The 21,231-nt window shown below is 37.7% G+C and overlaps 1 protein-coding gene across 4 annotated transcripts in view; it reads left to right on the top strand.

Annotated features, from left to right (window-relative positions):
* Positions 1–21,231, top strand: part of ELAVL2 (ELAV like RNA binding protein 2) — a 557,044-nt gene that overhangs the window by 25,191 nt on the left and 510,622 nt on the right. The window contains exon 1 of one of the 4 annotated variants that reach the window (XM_077148028.1): positions 21,143–21,207. The exons of the other annotated variants lie outside the window; for them this stretch is intronic. The gene's annotated coding sequence lies outside the window, so the exon portion shown is untranslated. Of the gene's footprint in view, positions 1–21,142; positions 21,208–21,231 lie in introns of those variants that run through there. 4 annotated transcript variants of the gene reach the window in all.

Genomic DNA, 21,231 nt, shown 5'->3' on the forward strand with positions numbered 1-21,231 from the left:
TGTCTATTAACACTGCTCTTGTGATGGATTAGGGACTTACACAGTGAACATCGATTTAGTTTGGGCTGCCTCTGTTTCAAGATTCAATTAAGTGTTTTTTAGAAAATAGTTCTCTCTCTCTCTTTTGTTTTTTTTTTTTGCATGGACAGGCACCAGGAATTGAGCCCGGGTCTCTGGCAAGGCAGGTGAGAATTCTGCTGCTGAGCCACCATCGCACCACCCAGGAAATAGTTCTCTTTTGAAGTGCTTTTTTTTTTTTTTGGGAAAAAAAACTTGCTTATGTATGTGTGTGTGTTTAAATGGAATATGGAGGTTCACTTCTGGATTTAAGCAAAAAAGTAGTCCTGGATTTTGATTCCTTTTGTCTAAAATCTTAAGCTGTTCGTGTACTGTTGTTAGTGGGTCAGGTCTCAGCTGGGCAGATGGTATCCATTGTATAACGAAACATAAAGCTCAGGTTAATTCACCCTGTACCACTTAGCTAAATTGGCTACCATGTCATGGTTATGAGTTGAACTCTGCAAACCACATTTGTATTTCATTGTCTAGTCCTCATCCTTTATGGTTAACTGTCTCTCTCCATACTGTTGCCATAAGGAGGATGGGGTTAAAGTGAGTGGACAAGCATGCCCCCGTTATTCTCCATGTTGTATTTCATGGTTGTGATGTTGAATCAGTAGGGCAGCCTATACAAAGGACACAGGCAAGTATAGGTGTTCTCAGAATATCTTTTGCATGTTTGGCAAATTATTCTTTGTTTTGAACAAACTTAATTGTAGAATTAGGAGTAAATGCTTGTTTAAGGATCTGCTTCCATGCATACAAAATTTGACAATATTAGTGTCAAGTCTACCTGTAAAGATGGTAAAATTCTGGATACCATTCTTATAGAAAGTCATTGTCCTGGTGAGGCAAATCAGATCTGTGGACTATGATGACTAAGCAGCAGAATTATAATCTGGCAACTATGTGGGTTTACCGTTAGTATAAAGCTGTTTCTGCCTCTTGGCAGTATTTTGCTTTCATCAGGATGATCTCAGCTTTCATTAGATTTTCATCTAATTGAAAAGATTGATTTTTGAGTAGGTGAGAGTCCTTTTATGTAATGTCTCAAAGGACAGAGTTATGGGTCAAATCACTCTTCAAATGGATGGTAATTGTAAGGAAGAGGCTTTTTAAGTGGAGATAGCAAGTTACTCAGAGTTTATTGGGAGAAGGAGCTTTTTATATGTAATATGCTTCCACGTTTGTAAACAATGGGAACCTTAATAACCCAATTAAAGTGTGAGACCAGGATTTGAACCATAGTTATGCTTTGACATTGATTACGTTCTAACTCTAGCTTTTTGTAGTAGATATTCCTGTAGTAAGATTTGAAGAGTTCAATTCTTCCTTGGTTCACTGAAGTATTTTACTGTCCACACTTTTGTTTCCTGTAAAATTAAGAATCAGTAAAACATCCAAAGACCAAAACCCAGTGCACTTCCTTTTTCACACAATCTGGTGGGAAAAAATATTGAGATCAGTAACTTCATGTAAGCGTCCTGATACTTATTTTTTCCAGTATGTAAGGGGGTGGTGGTACCACGAGCAGATTGTAAAGAGGAATCAATATTAAAAACAATTGTTTAGCTCTTGGAAATATTTTCCTGGAAATGCTGAATAGCAGTAAATCAACTTTCAAGGAGGAGATGTTTTGGAGTTAGAAGTCTTGTTTTTATGTCAGCTCTATAATGAACAAAAAGGTGTTCGTTCTTAAACAGGTGGAGTCTTGAGATTTTAAGTTTAATTTTAATACTGGCAGTTAAAAATTTCTGTTGTACGATGTGAATTTTACGAGTCTCACTTTTTCGTGTGTCATTTTATATAGCACAGATAACTGTGGATCTATTATATTCCAATACTTAAAACCTGCTTAATTATGATGAGCCTCTAACTGTTATGGTCTGTAAAGGTAGACTTTATTTGTTTTTCAGGGTTGTTGGCTTTGAAAATATTGCTTAGGGATATTTTCTTTTACCATCTAAAAAGCAATAACTATTTTATTCCAATAATTTATTTTGATAGCTACCAACTTGTGGAGTGTTTTCTTTGCACGAGTGTGTGTGTGTGTAAGACAAAATAAATCAAGGGAGAACATTAAATTAAATTGAACTGTTAATCGTTTTAGTTTTTATTAAACTTTATATTTCTGGGTGCTACATATATAGTTCTGGCCCTGTGCTTACCACTGAAGTGATGGTGGGGGGGAACGTTAATGCTGGCTTTACCATATTTTATCGGTATTCCCTGAGTCAGGAAATCTCCCCAAATTTTAGGGAGCAATGCCCAGTGGTTGGTGTACTCGGTCTGAAAAAATTAGGTTGAGCTTAGTTAAATGAATTTTAAAATGACTTCCCCAAAAACTATGGATAGATTTACAAGCTTTGTGTAATTTTAATAATTAGTCTCTTTTCTCTAATTATTTGATCTGAAAAGGGTTCGTATTTTGTAATTCTCAAATTCTAGGGATTTTTAAAACTTAAAAGCATGTTATTTTGCTTTGAATTTGAGAAAGGGGCTGTGTATCCAGTATAGATTAGACATATATCATTTTACCTCTTAAAAAAAAATGTCCTCAGAAGCATTTAAGAGCTCTGACAGGACAGCTTGCCTTTTCTTCTGCAGGAGTCCTGCTGTACATGTGTTTAAACAGTCAATCTGCCTTAGAAAGTGGGTGGTTCTTTTTTCCCCCTTTGATGGGAAATTGACGGCCCAGCCCTCTTGGGCACTTGGTGTTCCAGGAAATGAGAAAATGTGAAACAGTCAGTGTAGTCCCTGAATTTTATCTACTATCAGTTTGCTTCTGGTTTCCAGCCCTAATTGTGGATCTCATTGGTATATTTCTGTGCCCTTATACCTAAGTTGGATGGGGAAAGGTAAGCCTCTCAAGCAGTGTGAATGCTTTTGGTGTGACATTGGAACATCTCAGGATGCTTTTGAGTGCAGTGCACTTTGACTTAAAGGGTTGGAACCATCAAAGAATTAAGGTCCTGAGAGTCTCTACCCTGATTCGATCTCTATATAAAAGGTACCACAAATAGGTGCAGTTGTACTGGTGGGGTCTTCAGTGTCTGTCTGATAAAGTGCATACTAAGTTACTAGGAAAGAGTTCTTGGAGGGCAGTTCTTAAAGGGCAAGGCGGGGGGATGTGAAGGTAAGGGAAGTTTATGATATTGGTGGGCATGGGTGTGAATTATACCTAGTGTGGAGAAGTGGCAGGTGGAGATAGTAGTAGTTATAAAAGTGTGGAGGTGGGAAGCTTAATGAATGGGGGCAGTCTTTTGGAGACACATACAACTGAAAATCAGAGTTCTCACTTTGTTGGAAATCATGATGTATTACTATGTTTTGCCACCCACATGAAGAAAATGAATAAGGATCCAGCATAGGCTATGAAGCTTAGGTCCCTATAAAAAGAAGGATGAAGGGGCTTATGTGAAGTTCTTTGGAGGGTTGAAGGGGAAGGGGATTGGTGAAAGTTAGGGGTATCTGAGAGACTATTTTTATTAAAAATTCTCATATTGGCATTTAAAGCAGTGGATTTGAGAGAACTAGCTGCACTTGGTGATCACCAAGTCTATGGGACTCTCTCATGGCCTCTAGTCCTTAGGGATGTTTTGGGTGGTAAGAGGTAGAGGGTGAGAGTCTCTGAAAACTTTGTGAATTTCATTTATGTACCATCTTCCCATTTCCCATTTATATGGAACTAAAATGTTTCCATGTTGTTAAAGTTTAACCTCACTGGCTGTAAGCAGAGCGTGTAGTTTCTGTTTTCAATAAAGAGCCAGCTGAAGGCTCATGAGTTTTCTCCTCCCTACTCCCAAGCAGAATAGTCCGGGCATGTTATGGAATTTGTGATTTTCTTTCTCCTAAACTATTGTGTAATTTCTTTTACTGAATGCTACTGTCTTTCAGATCTTCCAGTAATTTCTTTTACTGAATGCTACTATCTTTCAGATCTTCCGGTGTAAGCACCTGGCATGGTGTCTTATTGGGACTAAACACCTGTATTTGAATAAAATAGATTTTGTGGCAGAGCATTTTGGGGTAGGAGGTTTTGCTATAGCCCCTTGTGAGCATGAGGTACTCTTCAGTAGCTTCTCTATTCTAGCCACCATTTAGAAAGAGTAAATAGAGCAGAGAGGACATTTTAGATGGTTGCATCAGGGCAAGGAATTGAGAAAATGCAAGGAATATTCACAGGGCGATTATGAGTCATTTTGACCTGGTGTAGGGCTTTTGCATGAAAAGTTGGGAGGAAATGTTAGAGCAGTATGTTGTTTTAAGAGTGTTGAAAGAGTAATAGTGTTGAAAAGGCCCTTGAATACAAGTGTAAGTGTAAATGATTGAAGGTGTTTGCATAAGGTATTCTTGGAAAATTGAAGCCAGGTAGTATGTCATGATTGAAATGAACTGTAGGTGGTGGGGCTGATGGATAGGCATCAGGGAGAAAATGTAAACCAGTGTATAGATGATAAAGGCCTTTGCTGGTGTCTTGGGAATTGGGAGATGGGGTGGTAGATGTTTATAGCAGTGAAGGAAAAGATAACAGCAGTGAATAACTGACAATATGGATTCAAAAGGAAGGGGAGATACATTTCAGTGGATATACATCCAAGTTTAATAGATCCTAGGAGTCTGGGAAGGCAGCATTTGGAAAAATAAAGCAAGTGATTATAAATAGTTTGGGGATAAAGTATTTAATTTCTCCAGAATCTTTTTGGGTAGAACAGAAGTGAATCTTGTTTCTCTCTATTTCTGATGTTATCCTTTGCAGTGTAGAAGAGGAATGCTTTTTGATTTCTACTACTGGTCAAAGGATTCTTATCTCTATCCCAGTGACAGGGCGTTCCCAGTGCGGAGATTTCTTTTCTTTTCTTTTTATTTCTTTCATCCTATCCAATAGCTTCTGACCAGTTCTGCCTTTTAAAGTTGGTTTTGACAATTGATATACAATTGATTTCTTCTCTAACCTCTTCAATTTTATAGTCTGACCTCTTGTTGCAAACTGCTTTTAAAGGCACTGTGCTTATGCTTTAAAAGCCACTTAAAGAGAACATATATTTAGAAGATGTGATACTTTTGCCACAGGTGTCAAGAAGGTCTGGGTAGTGTTTTCACTGAATGTCTGCCTTTAAATGTCTGCCTTTAAGGGACCCTCCTGGCTTCCTTTATGTGGTAACCATCAAGAGGTCAGGTATTTACCATGAAATCTGTGATACTGAGTTGGAAATGCTAAGAGATGTGAGGTTGGGGTGTTTTTTGTTTTGTTTTATTTTGTGTACTTACCCCGAGCACAGATCTTCAAGCCACAACTTCTTAATGAGGCTCCGCTTATCAAATTAAAGAGAAAATTAGCAGTGGAACCCTAATATATATAAAAAAATCAAAGCTCTGGGATAAAGAGCTAACATCCAAGTTACATTAGCTTGTCATTTTAAATTTATTGGCACCTACCTAGCTGAACTATCCCTTTTGCATGTCTTCTGGGTAACCGCCAGAGATCCAGACCTTTAACTTTTAACTTCCCCTGCGGAAATGCAGTGAGATCTTCAGTTTTCTTTAGGTTGAGGTTTATAGTTGCTTGTGAAATTGGGTTGTTAGAATGGGATTCAACTGAGATAAAGGAAATTATTCCAGTCGGATTTTTAGTGTGGCCTCGTTTTGTTTGAAAGTAAATTCCCAGGGCAGCCAATATGCCTGTAATTAATCCTAAGTAGAAAATCTATTCCAAAGCCAAAAATATGTTTCTCCTTTACCTGTGTGTGCACAGAATGGGAAAAGGGGTTGGGGGTATCTATTGTCCTTTTATCTAAGAGGCACTTCAGTTTATTTTTGTGCTCCTGTCTACCCTTTTCATCACAAACTTTGTTAATTTCAAGATTTCCTCTCTGACCTCTCTCTGGTATTCATTACATCTGCTAGATCTATTTTCTTTCTAATACAAAACAAGAGGATATCAATAGACCCCATCACTTTTTTTTTTTTTTAGAGTATTTGTCTAAGGCGTAATTTAGAAGATAAGTGTACACCTATATGATAATACTGTGAACCATTGATTGTACACTTGGGGTGACATGGTATGCAAATATAAATACATATCAATAAAAAACAGTTGGGGGGAAAAAAAAGAATTATTTAGGAGAAAATTTCTAATTTGCTAAAAGGCTTTGTTTTCTTACCAGCAGTTGACACTTGTGTGTGTATGTGTGCTAGTGTTTCTTAATGGATTCTCTAAGCATTATGATTATTTCCATTTGAAAACTTTGGTTTCATTCAACCTTGATTTAGAAATGTTTTCCCTCTGAGAATATGATTCCCCTTAGTTCTGAGTAGCCAACCTCTATAATATTCAATAGAGAATTAAAAGAAAATAGAACTCTCTTAAAAACAACTTCAAATGTGTTTTCCTTGATTATAAGCTATATATTTTTAGTAAACACTTAAAAGATATAAGAACACAATTTATTTATAATTATACTCTATTTTTCTTCCATGTTGATCCTCTCTCTACTTTAGGATATTTATTTTTTTGGACGAAGCAGGAATACCTTAGTCACAGCCAAAGGTTACCATCACAGTGACTGGAATTGAGAATCTGTATAATATCACAATTATTCAGGAAGCACTTTTTTGCCATTCAGATTGTGGGTTTGGAGATCACTTAGCTGAAGGATTATTTACCAAGTTTGTGGGAAATCATCAAGGGAGAATAATGACAGTTAAAATAGGAAATGTTGTAGATTACCAAGCTTTATTATTTAGCAGGTATCAGATTTTAAGTTGTGTGGGTTATGTTGAATAATAATTGAAAGTGTAACTATGTAGTTAGAAATTTTTATATATCCCAGAAAAGCCATGTTCCTTAATCCTAATTCAGTATTGTTGGGTGGAATATTTTTGATTGTTTCCATGAAGATGTGAACCTCCCAGTTGTGGGTAGTACTTTTTGATTAGGTACTTTCCATGGAGAAGTGTCTATACCCATTCAAGGTGGGGTTGCTTACTGGTGTCCTGTAAGAGGGAACCATTTTGGTATAAGCTTCAGAGCCAACAGAGGCCCCACAGCCAGAGACCTTTGGAGATGAAGAATGAACACACTCCCTGGGGAAGCCATTTGAAGTAGCTGGTAGAGAATGTGAGCGGACATCATCACACGCTTTCCCAGCTGACAGAGGTATTCAGGACCAATTGATCTTCCTTGAATTGAAGTATCTTTATCTGGATGCCTTAGTTTGGATGTTTTAATGGCCTTAGAACTGTAAACTTTCAACTTAATAAATTCCCTTTTTAAAAGCTGTTCCATTTCTAGTATATTGCATTCTGACAGCTTTAGCAAACTAAAACAGATTTTGGTACCAGAGAAGTGGGGTGCTGCTACAGTTTGCCAATACCAAACATGTTAGAACAGCTTTTTAAATGAATAAGGGGGAGATTCTGAAAGAGTGGTGAGGAACTTGATAAGAGAAGGCCTAGAGTGCTTTCAAGAGACTGTTGGTAGAAATCTGAACTCTAAAGATACTTGTGATAAGATAAGGCTTTAGACAGGCATGATGAATGTGTCATTGAAAACTGGAAGGAAGGCATTCTTTGTAGATGGAAAGCAGTATTTGTGAGTGATGAGTTTGGATATTTAGTAGAAGAAATTTCCAAACTAAATGTGGAAAATGCAGTCTGGCTGCTCCTTGCAGCTTATAGTAAAAGGCTACAGAAAAGAGATAAGTTGAGAACGGAACTCTTGGGTACAAAGAAAACAGAAATTGATGGTCTGGAAAATTCTAGGCTTTCAGAAAGGGAGACCTCAGAGAATAGTGCCCCACATGAGGATTTCACCAAATGTGGAACCAGTCAGCCATTTCAGAAAAAGCAAGGGATTATCCAGGCAGGAGATGTAGTTATCTAGGAGAGATTTGTGCAAAGTTCTGTTGTCTGATGGTTATGATCCCTGCATATTACATAGAGAACCAACAAGAGTATTGCAGGATCTGTATAAATGGAACGACTGCTTTTTTGTGGCTAACAAGAAATGGAAAAGTGACAAATTGAAGGAAAAATAACTTCAGAAGCAGAACCATGGAAGCTGTAGGTCTTAAGTTAAGAAACCTTGGACCAGGAGAGGGGACCCAACCAAGTACTTGGAGAGGGCATAGGGTGGGTCTTCCAACCTGTACTTTGTTAAGAGTGCTACCTCCTGCCTTGGAGAGGGTGGACCACATTCTTTGGGGATTGGGGAGAGCCTTGCTGCCACCACATTGTTCTGGAGGGGTTGAGCATGTGCCTCTGAAATGATAGAGATCTCAGGTGCAGTTGGGATATTTGGCAAAGATAGAGCCAAGAAAAAGGTGGTCTCCCCAGTGTCCCCCAAGGTTGCATTTGGAGAGAACAGGGCTACTGCATAAGCCCTTGGAAATGGTGAGACTGCTGCTTTCTAAAGCCCTGAGGACAAATGACTCTTAGACTTTGAAATCTAATGGAGTTTGCCCTGCAGGTTTTCGAAACTGTTTGGGTCCAGTGACCCCTGTGTTCCTTTTGATTTCTCCAAATGCAAATGGGAATATGTATCCTATGACCCTCCTTCCTTTGTATATTGGAGGCAGAAAAATTGTTTTGGGTTTTACAGATCCAGGGCCAGAGGAGAATTTTATCTTAGGATAGATCATGCCTGTATGTGACTTTGATTTTGTACTCTTCCTGAATTTGTATTCTATCTGTATTGTTACAAAGATGTTTTGAGACCTTTTGATATTGTAATAGAATGAATGTATTTTGTATATGAAAAGAACATACATGTCTTTTGGGGGTTCAGAGGGTAGAATGTGGTAGTTAGAAACTGTTGTATACCCCAGAAAAGCCATGTTGGTTAATCCTAATGCAATATTGTTGGGTGGTGTGCCAGTTTGAATCTGTTATGCACCCCAGAAAAGCCAAGTACTTTAATCCTCATTCAGTATTTTTGGGTAGAAGCGTTTTGATTGTTTCCATGGAAATATGACCCACCCAGTTGTGGGTGGTAACTTTTGATTTGATGGTTTCCATGTCTCCACCCATTCAAGGTAGGGTTACTTAGTGGAGTCCCTTAAAAGGGAACCATTTTGGAAAAAGCTTTAGAGGCATGAGAGCCACCAGAACCAACAGAGCCAACTGAACATCTAGATAACCAGGGAAGCCACTGAAGAGAAAGCTAGCAGATCTCACCATGTGCCTTTCCAGCTGAGAGAGAAACCCTGAACATCATTGGCCTTCTTCAACCAAGGAATCTTTCCCTGGATGCCTTAGATTTTTATAGCCTTGCTTTAATTGGGACATTTTTATGCTTCTAGAACTGTAAACTAGCAACTTAATACATCCCCCTTTTTAAAAGCCATTCTATTTCTGGTATATCACATTCCAGCAGCTTGCACACTTGTACAGGTGGGGTCTTTTTTTTTTATTTGTTTCCATGGAGATGTGATCCACCCAATTGTGGGTGGTGCCTTTTGATTAGGTACTTTCCATGGAGAAGTGTCTCCACCTATTCAAAATGGGGTTACTTACTGGAGCCCTTTAAGAGGGAACCATTTTGGAAAAAGCTTCAGAGCTAACAGAGGCCCCACAGCCAGAGACCTTTGGAGATGTAGAAAGAAAATGCCTTCAGGGAAGTTGTTTGAAAAAGCCTAGAGAATGTTAGCACACATCACTATGTGCCTTCCCAGCTGGCAAAGGTGTTTCAGACCCATTGGCCTTCCTCAAAGCAAGGTAGCTTTCTCTGAATGCCTTAGTTTGGATGTTTCAATGGCCTTAGAACCGTAAACTTGTAACTTAATAAATTACGTTTTTAAAAGCTGTTCCATTTCTGGCATATTGCATTCTGGCAGCTTTTTAGCAAACTAAAACAATAACTAAACCCCATTACCAGATTGAACTATTTCCTAAATAATGTTTTTGGCCCCAAGAATAATATTATGTATATGATTTTGATCATGAAAGCTGGGAAGGGCCAGCAGAGTCTGTGGCTTTACCTACCATGTTACATCTGGTGCTCAGCTGGCCATAGTCATCATCTATCCTTGCCTGTGTTTTTATCGCTCTTGGTTACCTGTGTATTAGGCAACCCTTATTTCTTCCTTATTTTCCTAAAATTCATCTCTTTTGTCTTATTAGTTACAAAACTCGTTGCGTGCCCCCTTCTTACCTGCAGTCTAATGTACGTACACGTTCCCCAGCCTATATTTTATGCTTTCAGCAAAATGACTCCATTCTACTTTTTCTGTCCTTTTAGCCACTGTTCTGAGTAAAACCTCTAGTCAGACTCTCCCCTAATGTGCTCTTGCCCAACTCTGCCTCCGCAACGCTCTTGTGGTCTTGTGGTTTCCTCCTGAAAGATTAGATGCCTTCCCCAGGCTCTGATGGTTTGACTCTTGTCTGTTCTGCCTGATCGAGCTGATAGTCCACTTATTTTATGCAGGTCTTTTGCAGTGGCTTTCAGCCTTGGATGCACATTAGAATCACATAGGGTGCTTCTAAAAAAATAACAGTACAAGAGCCCCTATGGGAGATTCTGATTTAATTGTTCTAGGTGAAGCTGGGACATTTGTTATTTTAACTCTCTAGGAGACTCTCATCTGTTTTACTAATGTGGTACAAAGAGCATGTGGGCTTTGGAGCCTAATACACCTGGATTTACAAGTTTTGTCGTTATGGCAAGTTAATTAAGTCCATTTCCTCATTTGAATTAGGGTTAAAATGGCCCATTTTATTAGGTTGTTAGGATCACAAGAGGGTAATGTCCCTTAAAACGCTTGGTGTACTGACTGGCATAGCTAAATTAAACTAATCAGTCTTTCTCACCCCTTCCAATAATGATGTCTCTTACTTTTCCAAGTACTATGCTCTATCTCATGCTTACCATTAATTTGTTGTCTTATATTGCCTTTCCCCATGTTTGAATTCCTTTCTTTCCCATTTAACTTTGTTTATGCATCCACGAGCCTCAATGATGTTTGATTCCATTGTATTCCAATGTGTGTTTAAGTAAAAGCATAGCTTTTCTCTTTAAAAATATACTAAACATGAAAGGAACCTTCCTAAGAAAAATAGAAGTATAGCATCAAAATGTTCTTGAATAAAAGTAAACTGGGTCATGTGGGTGTCATTTTAAAATTTTAGTGGCTCAGAATTTTAAAAGGCATTTTTTTTCCTTTTTACCACTGAAGACTATACCATTGAGACCACTGCAAGTTTCCTGCTTAATAATACATTTTGAACACTTATTTTTTTTATCTTAATAGGCCCCTGGCCCTGTCCTTACTGATGTTATATTTTTTTCCCCAAGCTTCTTATAGCTTCAGAATGACTTTCTGAGTGAGATGTTCTATCTCTAGTGATAAAGGGCAGATCAAGACTGTTGAAAAGGATAACTTTCTATTTTTAGAAGATGGGTTTTTTATTGAACTGCGTATATATTTTTCAAAGGTAAGCCTCTCTCCTTCAAAACTCCATTGTTCTGATAATGTCAGTAATCACCTTTGGATTGCCATCATTTTAGTAGATCAGGGACTGTGTGTATATCTAAATCATTCATGTTTTATAAATCCTGGTGTGAAATAAGCTTCCATCTGAGCTCCTTGCCTAAAATAGTCTGAGCTGTATAATTTGTCTCAATGTAAATTAGACCTTTACTGTGTACATATTTTGATAAAATAAGGTATCAGGGTTTTAATTTTCTTAACATTCCATTTGACTTTCCTGGCATATAATAGTATTGGGTTTTTAAACTGTTTTTCCTTTCCTTTTTTACTTTATTATTGGTGCACATGATATAGTCTTTCGAGGCAACTCTTCTGGAAGGTGACTTCCCTTCAGCAGCAGAGGTAATGCTCTGATACAGCCACAAATGTTTTCGATGTCCGTGGAAACCTTTAGACACCTCTCAAGTGAATTCAGCTAGCTTGAGACAGTCAGTGCCCAAAGTAGAGCTTAGCATCAAGTGAAAACCAACCAGGCTATCTTTCCAGTAGATCAGTCAGTATTCTGGTGTAATTTCTGTTCAAGGTGACCTCATTCAGTATCCTTCAGGACACAAAGCTCTGAAATTCTTACTTGGGTAAAGGTCTGTTTTTGTTTGTTTGTTTTTTTTTCGTTTTCCCCCTTTACCTTGGATTTATTTTATTTATTTATTTATTTATTTACATGGGCAGGCACCGGGAATCGAACCTGGATACTCTGGCATGGCAGGCAAGCATTCTTGCCTGCTGAGCCACCGGTGGCCTGCCCTAAAGGTCTGTTCTGTGAGACTGTAAACTAAGTAACAAGGTTGAGATGAGCCTCCTTTGAATGGGGGTGTCTGTCTTCCTCCATGGCAGAATTCCATCTGTGCCCTTTCATTTCTTTAACTTTTAATTTGAAATAATTTCAATATTTTAATCATTTGAAATATAAATTGAAATAATTTAAAGCTTACAGGACAGTTTTAAAATAATACAAACCCAGTGCAGAGAATTCCAATATACTGTTCTCCCCGGATACGCAGATCCATCAATTTAAATAGTTTGCCACCTTTGCCAAATCATTTTATGACATTCTGTCTGTCATTTGAACATTCCATGGCAGGTAGCATACATCATGCTCTGTGGACATATAATACATGTGCATTTCCTATGAACAAGGATATTCGCTTATGTAATTAACTTAAGAGCAGTTATTAAGTTCAAGAAATTTAACATTGCTATAAAGCTTACCTCATATAGTCTAATTTTTTCTCATGCCCTCGGTATAATGTCATTTTGAGCCTTTTCTCCTCCGTTCTTAGATCCAGTATCATTTAATGCATTTGTCATCTTTTTTCTCTCTCTCTTTTTTTTTTGGAAACATATATACAACACTAATATTCCTGTCCAAAGCATACTATTCTGTGTGATTAATCACTACTACTTATTACTAGAACTATCTGTTCACCTCAGATAGGAACCCAACACTCATTTTGCATTAGTTCCCCATTGTCCTTACTTTACACCCTTGGTTCTCTGTATCATTCTTTCCATCTATATGAGTTTGCATATCCTCTGATACTTTCTTTGTAGTATCTATGGGGCTTAAATTTAACATCATGAATCTATAACAACCTCATTTGCTTTGATGCCAGCTCAACTTCAATAGCTTACATAAACTATATTCCGTATCCCATCCCCTCGCCTTTATATAGTACTTGTCACGAATTACATATTTATACCTTATGAGTCCAAATCCATTGACTTATCATTGCATTTTTATACTTTTGCCTTCAGATCCTGTGGGAAGTCAAAAGTGGAGTTACAAACATGAAAAAATACAACAGTACCGGCATTTAAATTTACCCATGTCATTATCTTTACTAGAGATTTTTATTTCTTCATGTTGCATCAGTTAATTGTGTAGTGTCCTTTCTTTTAACCTGTAGAACTATATCCTTTAGCATTTCTTTTAGAACTGAAGTCTCTCAGCTTTTGTTTGTCTGGGAATGTCTTGATTCTTCCCTCAAATTTGAAAGACAGTTTTGCTGGATATGGAATTTTTGCTTGGCAGGTTTTTGCTTTCAGCACATTAAATATGTCTCCCCACTGCCTTCTTGCCGCCATGATTTCCAATGAGAAACCAGTATTTAATCATATTGAGGCTCTCTTGTTAGGTAGGTTGCTTCTCTCTTGCGCCTTCCAAAATTCTTTGGTTTTGGCATTTGATGGTTGATTATAAAACGGCACAGTATGAGTCTGTTTGAAATTATCCTGTTTGGAGTTCATTGAGCATCTTAGATGTGTATATTCATGTGTTTGATTAAATTTGAGTTTTCAGCCACTATTTCTTTGATTAGTCTCTCTACCTGTTTTCTCTTTCTTATTGTTCTGGGACTCCCACAGTGTATATATGGATATGCCTGATGGCATCCCACAGTTTCCTTAGGCTCTGTTCACATTTTTTCAATTATTTTTTCTTCTTGCTCCTCAGACTGATTTTATTTCAGTTGTCCTATCTTCAAGCTCATAGATTCTTTCTTCTACTAGCTCTAGTTTGCTGTTGAACTCCTCTGGGGAATTTAAAATTTTTGTTTCTGGTTCCTTTTCATAACTGTCACCTCACTGTTGATTTTTCTCTTCGTGTATCTATTGTTTTCCTGATTTCCTTTGGCTCTGAATATATTTAAAATGATTTTTTAAAAAGTCTTTGAAATGTCTGAGATCTTATCTTCCTTGCTGATGATTTCTAATACTTTAATTTTCTCCTTTGCCTGGGCTTTTGCTTCCTGTTTATATGAAATATATTTTTGTTGAAACCTGGATTTTTATATTTTCATGTATGATTAATGGGATTTAGATTCTGAGGTATCTGTTCCTTAAGCTTATATCTAGCTAGTGTTATCACAGAACTTTCTTTAAATTCTAGGACCTAACCAACAACAAAAAAAAGGATAAAACAAAACACCTTTCCCAGTCTTGGCAGACTGACCTTTGGCAGTGCTCTCCCCTTCAGGGCCTATCCATACAGTAATATGGATAGAGAATAACTTCAGGCCAATTTAGAGCCTCCTTGATCCATTCTAGGCATGCCTGCCTTTGGCCCCAGGAATTTCCCCTTTACATGGGATACTAATATCCCCTCTTCCTTAGGAAACAATTTCCTCACATCCTGGGCATTGCACCATATGTACTATAACCAACAACCAGGAATTCCTTGCCCCAGGCAGCACAATGTGGCTGGTCTCTCACAGCTTTCTATAGGAGAACTTTGAGTTGCCTCTATAAATAGGGCAGGTACTGGGTGGACAAGTCCCTCAGTCCACCACCTGACAGATTGGGCCAGATGTGAAGATTCCTAGTACGTGCACAAGGGTCACTCTACTCCCTCTGGAACCGGGACCAGGAATTTGTGCATTGGCTCTGTTAGCCCATGAGGGGTGGGGAGAGGGCCAGCCAGGGTGCTCTGAGATCCTACCACTTTTAAGTTGCCTTTCTCTTGATTTGGTGCACAACCTGTTACTGTGGTCCTTTAAGTGTTTTCTGGAGCTCTGAGAAAGATAATTTTACTAATTCGTGGTGGTGGTTTAAAGCTTCTGTGGGTGGACAGAGCCTGCGGTGTCTCTCTCCACCATCTTGGTTGGACTTTCTCTGATTTTGACCTGTTATTTTTCTCAGGTTGGAGCTGGCCAATACCCTTCAGTAAAACCTGTTTACAGGTTGACCTGGACCTTGAGCAGATGCTAATTGGCAAACTAGGTTTGCTTTTTGTCTCACAGCTGATTAGTGTCTGCAGGGGAAATTTTAAGTTAAAGAGGTATGAAAGGTGTTTTCTCTTTCACATTTTTTTAAAATCATCCTATCCTTAAGAGAATCTAATGCAAAACTTTAGAAAAATACGTAATTTGAAATGGATATTTCTTGTCCTCCAGAGCACAAAATTAAACTTATTAAAATTCTCAGTTCATAATATACTTTGGTATTCTATCCCATCGCCTCAGACAGGAACCAACACTCATTTTGCATTAATTCCGCATTGCCCCTACCTTATACCCCTGGTTCTCTGTACCATTCTTTCCATCTATATGAGTTTGCGTATTCTCTGATATTTTCTTTGTAGTAACTATGGGGCTTAAATTTAACATCATAAATCTATAACAACCTTATTTTGTTTCTTAATATTATTCAATTGACATATGACCATTTATTTATCTTCCTATCTTCCTTTGTATATAATGCTTCTTTGATAAGCATTTGAGTTTTCATTTTTTTGCTTTGATGAACAATGCAGTGAACATCTCTGTTAGAGGGTTGGACGTGAGAGGAGTCTCTGTGACATAGTTTCCTCCATACTTGTCTTGCTCAGGCAAATACAATAAAAAAGTGGGGGAGGTATGATTGGGGGACAGAGACTTTAGGATTGGCAGCTGTCTTATGCCAGGGAAAGCCATTAAAAAAAATCTGATGTATTACCACCATTACCTGCGTGCTTAGACACCCAAAAGTAGGATGTACATAATTTCAGAAGAGAAATTGAATAAATTTTACTTTATGAAAAACTCAATATATTTCTCATCTTTTCTTAACTGGTAATATTATTTCATGATATCTAGTAAAGTTTTTGGCACTTAGGCCCATGTCTGTTTATTTTTCCTAAAGATATTATGTTCTTTGTACATTTCTGATTTCTGAGCTCTGACTTGCCAAGTGTAGTTCCTGATTAAAAAGTTAATAGGCAGTGTGGTTGATTGGGAGTTAGAGCCTGGAGCCATACCTCTCTCCTTTTCTAGTGTCAGTGACTCTGAGCCAACCTCTGGACGTCATTTCCTTCATTTGAAAAAAATGAAATGGTTGAGCTGCATAATTTTCAAGAACCCTTAAGTTCTGAAGGCTCTGTAATTCTAAAATTCTGCTTTCTGGGTTTTCATATGCTGCATATAACTGCTTCCCTAGCATGCAATTCCTCAGGGCACGGATTATAATTTATACAGTGCTTTTTTCCCCTACCATACCTAACACGTTGTATGACATCATCCCCTATTTGAACATATCTGAACATGTTCCTTTTTTTTAGGGCTTGGTTAAATGACCTGTGCCCTGGATGCACATTTCATAAAATTTGTGAATTAAAATGAGTATGCATATCTTTGGCCTTTAAATGTGTTGATACTTGAGGCATAGCTGTTTTTTTTTTCTCTGTCCTTTTAGTTGTTATTGAAACTCTTTTGCAAGCTCCATCTCATAGACCTCTGATGCCTTTATTTGATAATAAACTTCCATGTTTTCAGGTTGGTGCATTGCCACTTCATAGTTGTCTAGAATTGTACAGGTTTGCCGTAGTCTCTGAATTTATGTGCTTCCTCAGTTTAACCTCTTTGGTTTTGCTTGCAGTCACTCCATTGAAGTGGCTCCCACTGTGTGAGCTGAAATTTTGCTGTCTCCCATCCTTGGTGCTTGAGCATTTCCTTTTATGTTTACAGGCTAATACCATTTCTTATTCTTTTACTTTGAACACCTAAGCTTCATAGATGAGGTCAGTGTAATTATGCCCAGTGCATCATCGGTGACATCCCAGAGAGTAGAGGATGGCTACCTTTCACAGTATTGGAAGAAATAATTCAGGTCACCAATGCCCTGTTGAGGTATGAGTTTACTGTCTGCTTAGAAAGTGCAGTGGCCCTTTCTAGCCAAATATTTGCTAGTTGGTATCTTGGAATACAATATTTTGGGACCCAGCTGAGCTCTCAAATGGAAGGGATAAAGGTCTGATGAGAAGCTAGAAAGAAAAAAAGGGCCTGATAGGATATGAGCAGGACTGTGAAAGAAATTTGGCCTTTCTGCTTTTCTTCCTAGCCATCACTTTCACCTCCTTTGCCCTGGGTTCTCTATCTTCGGTTATGCTTTCACATTGTGCCTAAGTCTATTTGCCAAACTTTGGTGGTTATATAAAATTGTAAGAAGTTTATTATCAATAAATTTTGGTAGTGTAAAGTTATTTTATTGGTGTGGGATGGTACATTCTAATTACCTTCAGTCTTAATTTTAATTCATAAATGACCTAGTCTCATATGTTTTCATGAATGCCAGACATTTAATTTTAAGCACAAGTTACCATTAATTCATTGCTGCTGTGGTAAGCTCTATGCTAGACTTCCAGTAAAATTGCCCACCAAGTACTTTGTTTTTGAATTGCTGCAGATATCTATAATGTATGGGACGTAACTTGGCATCTGAACAGAAATGTTTTAGTTTGTTAAAGCTGCCAGAATGCAATGTAGCAGAAATGGAACAGCTTTTAAAAACGGAACTTATTAAGTTGCAAGTTCACAGTTGTAAGTCCATGAAAATGTCCAAACTAAGGCACCTAGATAAAGACATATTAACTCCAAAGAAAGGAGCCACTGAAGTTCAGAGTTTCTCTCACAGATGGAAATGCACATGGGCACATCTGCTTGCTTTCTCTCCCAGCTTTTTCATGAAGCTCCCCCAGGGGGTGTTTTCCTTCTTCATATCCAAAGATGTCTGTTTGTGTGCCTCTGTTGGCTCTTTCCAAAATGGCTCCCTCTTAAAAGACTCCATTAAGCCACTCTACCTTGAATGGGTGGAGACACATCTCCATGGGTACAATAAAAAGAGATCCCACCTAGCAATATCAAATGAGGATTAAAGGACATGGTTTTTCTGTGTGTGTGTGTGGCACAAGCAGTTTAGTAATAAAGTTTTTTGATTTGATTATCTGCTCAGGCATTTTTATGTTAAACTTTTCTCAAAAATGCTATTCTGTGTGCTTGTGAAGCCTAAATGTTTGATACTCGGAACTTAGCGTATGATAGTTTCATGGTTACCTTGTATGATATTTTCCTGGTTATCTTACAAGTAAATTTAAAATGGAAAATGGCCTGTAGAGGGAGTAAAGAAAATGCAGCCTGGTCTGTATATATAGGAGTGACTTCGTGTGTGTATCTTTGTTCATCTGCATTTCCCAAGTCATAGTATTGTGACAGCTTGACCTTAGGGTAGTTTAGAAATGTTCTTTTACGAGGGGGAACACGAGATCAGAAAACAATTCTCAAGGTCAGTGTCTTAAGAACAGTGCTCAACTTTTTTTTATAGTGCTTTACAATTTTTATAAACCATTCTTTCACCTATAGCTTAACTTATTTCTTTTAACAACCCTGCTCACTAAAGTGAGCAGAAGAAACCTGTGCTTTATAGATGAGAGAACTTAGTGAGGTTAAAATTTGTCTCAGGTCACAAAACTACTAAGAAATAAAATTAGGACTAGCCACCAGCTTCTTTGAGTTTCTTTTGGGCTTTTACCATATTCTGGTCTGTTTCTATATCCTCATTAGTTGTCTTTTCTAGCCTGAGACCTACAGGTGCCATATCTACCCTTCTGAGGCCATTCCCAGTTCTGATTCTGGTTGACGTGTGAAAGCTTAAACTCAAAATTTCTGGCATGCAAATAGTATTGAGACTTTTCTTTTCTTGGCTTTTATTTACCTGGCTTTCTCTTAACCCTTCCGAAGAACTGAACTGAAGCCCTTTAATAAAGATGGTTACATTATGTTCTGAAATATTATATATAGGAAATACTGACTGTACTTGGGAGCTGCTGTGCTTTATATAACTTTGATTTGAGTTTAGACTGTTCCACTTTTCTTATTTCTATAGTCTCAGTCCTTAGTGACATATGTAATAAGAGTCTTGGCTGGTATAGTTCAAGTTGTATGGTATACCTCTTGTCTGATCTTCACATGTTCTATAGTTTCACCCTTACAAAGCTTGCAGTAAATTGACCAGAAACCTCATAAGCGAAGTGATTATACTGAAACCCACATGGACTCAATACTTAAAGGCTTTTGTTAAATAGGAGATATTTGGTAGGTGGAAGCCACTTTTCCAAGTTTATTAGGCTGGAAACTTACCTTAAGGGCTGATAATAATCAGATATGGTGGAATGGGTCGGGAGGTGACTACGGACACATCAGCATTTATATTTAAGTAAAAAGTGAGAACTTAGGTTCTGTTTGGTAAGTTCTTTTTGTGTGAATACCTTTTTATTTTGAAATCTCATAAACTTGATTAGTAAACAATATAAAGTGATTCTTATATTACTATTTAATGCCAAATGTTGGTCTGTTCCCACTTTCACCTTTTAAATTAGAGCCATGAAAGAAAAGAGAATCAACCTGTGGGTTGTCTCTGAAGTTTTGCAGAATGGGTAATATATTCTTTACATTTAGCAGTTCATACCTCTTTACCTCATCATAGAGATGGGATTGGAAGTTCATGGGAAATTTTTTTTTTAAAGGAAAATAACCAAGGATTCTGGGAAAAAGTCCATAGAATTAAAGCAGTAATCTGTCTTCAACCTTAAAGATTTGCATTTGATACAGAATAATTTAATGTGCCCTATAAAACCCTCGATTTTTGAGTTTCTTTGGCTTTTTATTTTTAGCTGTGGCTTTTTAGTTAACAAGCAGAGGTGAAAAGGGTAGTTTTCTCTTGGTCTCTGCCTGAAAGTACTGAACCTTTCAACCCTGAAAGACTTCTGTTCAGGGTATTCTTGGAAACCACCATTATGAATTCTAGAAATGAAGGTTGTTCAGACCTCTATTTCAAGAGACATTCCAATTGGAAAGAATGGTGAATTAATTACCTCACGATTTTAACAAAATTCTCATTTCTCTGATAGTACCATAAGGACCTGAGGACAAGTTTTGCTGTACTTTGCAGATCGTTCTGGGAAACAGAATAGCAGCTTGGCGGGAGGAAAGTGGAAGAAGGCGTTTGATTCTCAGTTAGCCTAAAGCCTACCCTCTAGTGTTCATTCCTTCAACCACCTCCAAACCTACCCTCATTCTGTTAAAACTAAGGCAGGCTTTACTTTCTGTCTGCCCTTCTGGCTTTGAAAGAATATCGGCAAACCCTGGAATCACCTTTGTCTTATCATTGCCCACTTGGCATGTTTGAAGCAGGTGTTTAGGGGAATCTATTTGTGTAAACTGAAGGCAGCTGGAAAGGTATCTTGAATAAGATCTCTTTACACTTTTCTACTGTGCATTCTTACCTTCTTTTCTGCTTCCTGAATGTAATTTGTGGTATCTCATGGCAGTTTTTAGAGTTTGTTATTTAATTATATGATTGATTCAAGGGCTTCTGATATATGTATCACCCGTATCCTGTTTTATCCAGGATAAAACAATTTGCCCTCCTTTCTGTTATTAAAATCCTTAGTTAGGTCCTTCTCTTCATCCCCCAGAAAGGAACAAGATATGCTTGTTTGTGGACATTAGACGTTTTAGTCCAAACCCAAGAAGTATGATATGCTAAAATGGATCATTCTAGAGTGCTTTGAATGCATGTGCCAATCACATTTGGATATACAGTAATACAGATTTGATGCTGTTTTGCTTCACTGGTTGATATTCTTATTCATTGGAATGTTTCTCTGGAAGATTAGGCATAAAATTAAAGATCAGCGAGTTTAGGTTAATGTGATATGTCAAAAATAGTTAAGGCTAATTCACCCCCACCTCAAGCCATCGTTGGTATTTTCTTCTGTTCTATATCTTCAGTGACATTTTGAGGATTTTACACTAGGGATTCTCTTCAGAATGACAACAGAACTCCGGCCTCAGAACTTTTCCAACAACATGGTGGAAAAGCTGTGAGCTCTTTGGCATCTTTGAGCCTTGTTGGTACCTTTAGGATATGATTT

The sequence above is a fragment of the Tamandua tetradactyla genome, chromosome 2 (assembly GCF_023851605.1).
Source record: "Tamandua tetradactyla isolate mTamTet1 chromosome 2, mTamTet1.pri, whole genome shotgun sequence".
Classification (NCBI taxonomy): domain Eukaryota; kingdom Metazoa; phylum Chordata; class Mammalia; order Pilosa; family Myrmecophagidae; genus Tamandua; species Tamandua tetradactyla.